Source organism: Ranitomeya variabilis, chromosome 3 (assembly GCF_051348905.1).
Source record: "Ranitomeya variabilis isolate aRanVar5 chromosome 3, aRanVar5.hap1, whole genome shotgun sequence".
NCBI lineage: Eukaryota > Metazoa > Chordata > Amphibia > Anura > Dendrobatidae > Ranitomeya > Ranitomeya variabilis.
This window is the reverse complement of record NC_135234.1, coordinates 482,478,101-482,486,791: the sequence shown is the minus strand read 5'-3', so window position 1 is coordinate 482,486,791 and position 8,691 is coordinate 482,478,101.

The following is an 8,691-nucleotide window of genomic DNA, read 5'->3' as shown; positions in this document are numbered from 1 at the left end:
ATGCGCCCGCCATTTTCTTTGCAGAGGAAGAAGCCGGCCGGCAAGAGGAGACGCAGGAGGACCCGGGGACACCGGGTGAGTATGATAGGGTCCCCGAATCCCCCTATTTCTCTGTCCTCTGATGTGCGATCACATCAGAGGACAGAGAATTACAGATCGCTCTTTTTTTTTTTGCGGTCGCCGGTAAAGTTAATTACCGGCGATCGCAAAACAGGGGTCGGTAAAAACCGACCCCGATCATGTTCTTTGGGGTCTCGGCTACCATCGGCAACCGAGACACCAGAGAAAATCCGACTCTGGGGGGCACTATTCACTTTTTCCACAGCGCCGTTAATTAACGGCGCTGTGGTTTAAGTACCCTTAGCGGCCGCCGTTAAAAGGCGTATCGGCGGTCGTTAAGGGGTTAACATATTGGCTTTTTCCTCATCCTCATCCACCATTTCACCCAGACTATTTTTAAGGGGGCCAACACTATCATTTTTTAGTTTCTTACTATTTATGTAGTTAAAGAGTATTTTGGGATTATTTTTAATCTCTCTGGCAATGAGTCTGTCTTAATTTTTGCTGCCTTGATTTGCTTTTTACAGAATTTATTTAATTTTCTGTATTGAATGCTAAATGCTTTCTTTTTGCCACTTATTGCGCCCCTTACAGCTCTATTTAGCCATATTGGTTTCCTCCTATTTCTAGTATGTTTATTCCCATACGGTATATACTGTGCACAGGTCCTATCCAGGATGCTAATAAATGTCTCCCATTTTCTTTGTGTACTTTTATGTCTCAGGATATCGTCCCAGTTAATTGCACCAAGATCATCTCTCACCCGTTGGAAATTTGCCCTCCTGAAGTTTAGTGTCCTTGTAACCCCTCTACTACACATCTTATTAAAGGATACATGAAAACTTATTTTGTGATCACTATTCCCCAAGTGACCCCCAACCCTTATATTTGCTATGCGGTCTGGCCTGTTGGTTAATATTAGGTCTAGCACTGCCCCCCTTCTTGTTGGGTCCTGAACCAATTGTGAAAGGTAATCGTCTCTCATAGTTGTCAAAAACCGATTACCTTTACTGGAACTGCAGTTTTCTGTTCCCCAATCTATTTCAGGGTAGTTGAAGTCCCCCATAATAATGACTTCTCCTTGAGTCGCAGCTTCATCCATTTGTTTTACGATGATATTCTCCATTGCTTCCATTATTTTTAGAGATTTATAACAAACCCCTATCAGTAATTTATTATTTTTCCCCCTCCCCTTATCTCCACCCACAAGGACTCTACATTTTCAATAGATTCACCTATATTATCACACCGGATGGGTTTTAAGGACGATTTTACATACAGACACACCCCTCACCCTCGCTTATCTGTACGGTCATTTCTGAAAAGGCTATAGCCCTGCAAGTTAACAGCCCAGTCATGGCTCTCATCCAGCCATGTTTCAGATATCCCCAACATGTCATAATTATGCTCCAACAACATTAATTCTAATTCGTCCATTTTGTTGGCGAGGCTTCTGGCATTACTGTACATGCACTTGATGTTCCTCTCTGTACCTCTATTCTTTCTTAAATGATTAACTGTTCTAACCCCTCCCCCCATGCCACCGCCAGCTTCCTTATTTGTGCCCAGGTCTCTATCTGCACTATCTTTCCCTCCTATAAAATAAATACCCTCCCCCCAATCCCTAGTTTAAACACTCCTCCAACCTTCTAGCAATTTTATCCCGAAGCACAGCTGCACCTTCCCCATTGAGGTGCAACCCATCCCTAGCGTAGAGCCTGTAGCCCACTGAGAAGTCGGCCCAGTTCTGTAGGAACCCAAACCCCTCCTACACCAATTCTTCACCCACTTATTAACCTCCCTAATCTCCCGTTGCCTCTCTGGCGTGGCACGTGGTACAGGCAGTATTTTGGAAAATACCACGTTGGAGGTCCTTGCTTTCAGCTTGCAGCCTAATTCCCTGAAATCATCTTTAATCACCTACCTCTAACCTTGTCATTTGTGCCAATGTGCACCATGACCGCTGGGTCACCAGCCCCTCCCAGTAATCTGTCTACCAGATCAGCGATGTGTCGGACTCGGGCGCCAGGTAGGCAGCACACCGTTCGACGATCCCTGTCTTTGTGACAGATTGCCCTATCTGTTCCCCTAATAATTGAGTCCCCCACTACCAGCACCTGTCTGGCCTGCCCTGCTCTCCAATTTCCCTCCTTACTGGAGCAGTCACTCCTCCGGCTTTCAGAGAACATGCCTGGCTGCAGCAGTGCTACCCCTGTACTGGCACCCCTCATCTGCCAACTTAGCAAACTTATTGGGGTGTGCTAGATCAGGACTAGCTTCCCTGGCACACTTCCCTCTACCCGGCCTTCTAACTGTCATCCAGCTTGCTACTTCACTGTCCTGAAGCTCCGTCCTACCATCCCCCCCTCATCTATCCCACTGAGCATCTGCTCAGTGAGCAGAAAACTCCTCTCCATATTGTCTATGGATCTCAGTGTTGCCAGCGGCACATTTAGATCCAGAATCTGGGCTTCCAAATGCCCAACGTGCTCACATCTCGCACAGCAGTATGCACCCTCGACCGGCTAATCAAGGACTGCATACATGTGGCAAGATGTGCAATGGATGGCATTAACAATAGTGGAGCACATTTAATAATGGGGATTGCACCAGACAGAAGCGTTAAATAAAAATAAATACAAAGTATTAATAAAATACAGACAGCAATTCCTCCCTTGGAAACTCCCTGAATCCAAAGTCACTGAATCACAAGTCACACTTACCGCCTTTCACACTTACGCTCACGTCACACTCAGCTTGTTCACACTCGCTAAGCTGAAGATTTAAAGATTTTTTCTTTCCTCTTTTCCCTCAGCAGCAATCCACCTTGCTGTTCAATGCACTTCCAAAATGGATTTTCTATCCATTGGATCAGACAGAGAACCTGCGTCTTCTACAGGCAAAGAGGAGCGATGAGAAGTGGATACAACTGCTGCATCTACTTTAGGCACCTTAGCCCAGGTGGCCAAATCCTCATCGTCAAAGGGGTAACGCCTTTTACAAGCTACTGGTACAAACCCCTTCCGTCCCTGTTTATTCCATTCCCTTTTAACAAGGTCCTTAATGGTCTGAATTACCAGAAACACATGACCCTTTCCCTAGGAGAGACCTGCAAACATAACCTCTTGCGGCATTTGAGGTTCCTTGGATTCTGATAACCCCATTGTGTTTCTTACGGATTTTACCAAATTATTTATACCGTCAGTAGGAAAATACACATAGTCCTCCTCCTCTGAGGAACCCGAAGCCTGAGAGATGTCAGAATCAATTTCCCCACTTTCTGCAGACGTGTCTGCTCTAGGTGAGGGTGCTCTCTTGTTTCTCCTCTCAATATTTATAGAAGGGCCACCACTCAAGGACTGAAGCTCCTCATGGATCATAAGACGAATGTCATCCATCTTGACCGATCCCTCCTGTTGTAAGATGTTATTTATACAACTCTGACAATCTCTTTACATAGGAGTCAGGCAGGGGTTCGGTACATATCGCACACTGCCTATCTTTAGTTTTCCCAGTCTTTTTTGCCTATAAGAAGTAAAAGCAGAAGAAAGCACTAAGCTTCAATGAAGCGGTCTTTAAACTCACCCGGAGTTATAATCATATACCGGCTGTAAGGTTGTTTGGCTGGCCTGGGGTGTGGAAAGGGTTGATCCTCTTTTCTTTCCTGATTTCTCAGTGGAATCACTCACTTTCGAGTGTCCACTACCTTTCCTCCTGGCATCACCAATAGGTAATATTAACTCCTCCAGTGGGTGCTCAGCCATATCCTCCTGAGACGACATGATCGCGCACACTCCAGCCTGCCGACAAGCGTAATATAGTGTAAGCCACCTTCATCAAACACCCTTTCCTGTGTCTCTTTTTTTTTTTTTTTTTACCTCTCCATCAGGAAGAAGGCCTTGCCGCCAAAATGGACCAGATCACCGCAGAGAACGAAACATGGCTTCTCCACAGGAAATGGCACTCTAACCCCGCGACCCCGGAAGTTTATTCAACAACTACCGGGACGCCAACTACTGCGTGTGCATCTCTGCGGTCGGCCGAAGATACCGCTACTAATGTGTAAGCGCTGAACATGCAGCCACATTGCATCCACCGCACACATCCCGGCTCCTTCTCTTATGCGTGGCTGGAAGGTAATGTTACAGAGGGGGTAAGCCCTGCTGCAGCCATACTTGCGACTTCTCACATGCATACACTTACTGTTGCCACTCAGGGCCGGCTGAGGCAGGTACTGCTTTGTACACCTCCTTTAGTGGTGGACCTTGTAACAGTGTCCCAGCAGGGAGACTGTTGAAAACACCTTCCAGACATCGCTGTAGTGTAACCAGATGAGGGGGGAGCCAATAGGATTATTCCCCCGACTCTGTTACCCGCTCTGGAGCCCCTGCCGCTCAGAGTCGTAACAGGCGGCAGTCCAGGCAGATATTCCTCTTCATCCAGCTTCAGAGAATCTTCTCTGTGGGTTCCCATCTAGGAACAGGAAACCAACTGAGGAGCCGCCCTTTTATCTCTTTGTAGGTTTCCTGTTCCTAGGGGCAGATCCCCTCTCTCTAGTGGGTGAAGTCGTGGTGAATAGAAAATTAGATCCCCTTTGGTTTAGTGCCTAGGTCTGCAACTGCTATAGATATGCTTATGTACCCACGAGAAATCACGTGGTTGGGTACATGTCCAATAGGTGACTCAGATTCAAAAAAGTTTGGAGCCTCCATCGCTATTTCCAGAGGTTGGGCGCTCCGTACCATGTGCCACCTTATGGGAGCAGTGTGCATGAACGGAAGTAGGTCATGCGTTCCACACCGGTATGTTATTGCACATGAGCGGAAGAGAAATGGGACGATGCGTGTCAGCACTCATTGTGACATAACACTTGTGCGTTCCAGCTTAGAAAGAAGATTAGATCGTCTCAGTATGATGGACAAAATCAAAAGTAATTAGGATGTATCAAATATATAACAGTGTAGAGGGTTCATCCTTATTCTCATTTGAACATGAACATGAGAATCAATGGAATGAAAATTTAAGTGAGAAGATCTAGATTAAATATTAGAAAAATTATTTTTGAGGGTGAGGATGATCAATGAAAGGAATAGGCTGCCCCCGAGAGGTGGTGACTTCTTCAATGGAAGTCTTCAGAGGCTGGACAGTCATCTGTCTGAGATGCTTTAGTGAATCCTGTGCATCATTGAGCAGGGGGGGTGGACACGACCCTTCAGATCCCTTCCAACTCTAACATTCTATGATCCAGACTCTAGGGTGGCGAGACTGGTGGAGTGGGTGATGCTGGCAAGCATGCTGGAAGAATTATCTGCCATCCAACCAAAACCTGTTTGCACTGGTGTGGATTCATAAGTGATGTCTCATGCCTCCCTGCCAAAAAGGGACAAGAAACTGTGTAATGGATGGGCGTTTTGCTTGTGCTCCAGCAACAGGCGCAGTCATATCTGCCCCATGTCCCCATGTGCACCATCATCAGCACTTCCACTTCCTGGTCCCTCGCCCTACACATTTTCTAATTGCCAAATTAATTCTAATTCCCAAAATTGCAGTCACCTGTAGCAGGCCAAGAGGTTTTTTAAGTGTTCAAGCCACCGTAATTTCACAGACAGCATGTTAAGCTATATAAAAGACAATACAGTAAATTTTTTTCACACAAAAAAAAAAAAATAAAATATGTGGTCACCTGTAGCAGCTATATATTTAGCAACGGACTTTCTAGGCCCTGCTTAGAGGCTGTATTCAGTCACACTCTGCTCCAGCTGCCCGCTAGGTTAAAGGGAACCTGTCACCCCAAAATGGAAGGTGAGCCAAGCCCACTGGCATCAGGGGCTTATCTACAGCATTCTGGAATGCTGTAGATAAGCCCCCCGATGTACCCTGAAAGATGAGAAAGAGAGGTTAGATTATACTCACCCAGGGGTGGTCAAGCTGCAGTGGGCGTCACGGTCCGGGGCCTCCCATCTTCTTACGATCACGTCCTCCTCTTGTCTTCACGCGCAGCTCCGGCGCAAGCGTACTTTGTCTGCCCTGTTGAGGGCAGAGCAAAGTACTGCAGTGCGCAAGCGCCAGGAAAGGTCAGAGAGGCCCGGCGCCTGCACACTGCAGTACTTTGCTCTGCACTCAACAAGGCAGACAGAGTACTTCTGCGCCAGAGCCGCAGCGTGAAGACATCCTATGAAGATGGGAGGCCCAGAACCGCAACACCCATCGGACCGGACCGCAGCGGGACTGCCCCTGGGTGAGTATAATCTAATCTCTTTTTCTCATCTTTCAGGATACATCGGGGGCTTATCTACAGCATTCCAGAATGCCAGGATACATCGGGGGCTTATCTACAGCATTCCAGAATGCTGTAGATAAGCCCCTGATGCCGGTGGGCTTAGCTCACCTTCCATTTTGGGGGTGACAGGTTCCCTTTAAATGCAGAATGTATGACATAGAGCAAACCTTGTGCTTTGCTGTTTCGAAGGACTTTTAGTATGATGGTTCAGCAAAGTGTCACCACTAGAGGAGTCTGATTCCTAAAATTGTGCTCACTGGCATGGACAACTACACACTCCCAATAAGAACTGACCCTGAGCTATACAATGGCGTCAGTGTGCTGATTGTGGCAGGGGCGCCGGGTCCCTTTATAACCTCGGATGAGGTAATACGGTCAGCCAATCACAGTAATGCCACTACCAAGATTGCTACAGCCTTACAGTGACTCGCAGGCAATCCCCGCATGTTTATTGGTTGTGTAACAGGCGCCAAACATGCAGGGCGGAGCTTCAAGCATTCAAAATGTGCACCAGTCAATGCTTGACGAGTGCGGAGCACATCAGAGCACCCAGATACTCGAGTAACATCAGATTATCACCGAGCACGTTCGTTCATCACTATTGCTGACATGTATATATCAAAGTGTACCCAAACATACAACTTTTCTAAGCCTGCAATTAACACAGTACTCCCCCAAAAAAGGCATTCATCTGTGGATTCATGTGTATAGAAAATATGAGTACATTTTGCATGTGTGCACTTACATGTATGTAGTAAATGTGCGTGTGTACTTTGGGCACTGGTGACATTTGGCTATGCCAATGTATTATTCATACTTTGAGGCAGGGGCATACATTGCAATCATGAGGTCCCATAGCAGCAAATTAATTGGAGCTCCAAAATCAGCGCTGGTCGACCACTCTCCAAGTTTCCATAACCCCACATCCGTGGCATTACAGTCTCTGGCATGAACAACAGATTAAATCTCTTGCAAACTTTTGAACACTATATAAGCCATTAACCAAACCGAGATGGATGCAAAAGTAAAATCACAATGTAAAAAAAAAACAAAAAAAGAAAAAAACGCAACGATAAAATTGCTTGACATAAAACCTACAATTTATTGATGTTTAAGCAAAAATATTATTCTGAAATGAACTGAAAAGACTAGGATAATAAAAAAAAAAAAAGAAAAACAGGATTACAAACACAAGAAACGGAGGTAATGCATTGTGCAGCTCTGACTTGATACCGCTTTGGTACAATACATATTTTAATAAACTGAATGAGCAATGAAAGGATTACAGCTCATCTCCAGAAGAATACACGGAAATATCATCAAATTGTCACTTTAGAGGAAAAATGCATCTTAATTAAGGAAAATATTGCTGTTCAGAAATGAGCAAAATTCAGCAGCAGAAGACGCAATAAGGAAAACATTTTATTGTATGTCATTGTTTCAAAAACACATGGTAGCCAAGTGGTTGACAGCAGTTATATATACTGGAGCAAAGGCAGCACAGAACAATTATTTGTTGCCTGCCTGCAATATTACATACCAAACCTAAACCATGTCTAATTTTGTGCAGGCAGTTTAGAGATAATTATTTCTGCTTTTTTGTCATTGCGGTAATTTTCAGTGACCCTTGTGGGTAGTTGTGCTACCATTATCTAATAATTGGTTAGTGAACACAGGAATATATTGCATCTAAAAGCTGGACATTCCATCTTTAATAGTTCGGGAATGACTATCGACCATAAAAATCACAACGGCATGGAGAAAGTAAGATTGTTTAGTGGGTATGTACCGTATTTATCGGACTAGAATTATAATTTAGGAGGGGGGGATGGGGTTGGGTCTTATAGCCCAAATGTAGCCTACCGGGGGTGACAGCAGGAGTCAGACCATAATGAGGGACCTGGGCTGGGAGTGTTTGGAGGTGCGAGGCGGTGCAGGGGCTCCGCAGTCAACATTTTGCTAAGGCCCAGAGCCCCTACACATCCATGGTTTCAATGTGGTGGACTCTGGGGAAAATAGCCGCTTGGGGCAGCAATGCGCAGATTGAGATCTCGGCACAGAGCTCGAGGTCTGCGCATGTTCCGCCTCCGGCAGCCTATTTCCCGGAGTCCAGCACATTGAAATAATGAAAGTGCGAGGGTTCCTGGCTTTCACAAAATGTTGGCGGAGCACCTGAAGTAGCTAATGCAGCCGAACAGCCCCTTCTACCAGCCTGGGATGGGACCCCGCAGCATCGCACCTCCGAACACTTCCTGTGACCCAGGCTTCCCTGCCTATAAGCTACATTTGGAATGTACCATGTACCCACTCATTTGATGCATTAAATTCCCACCACCATAGTTTTCCTCCTT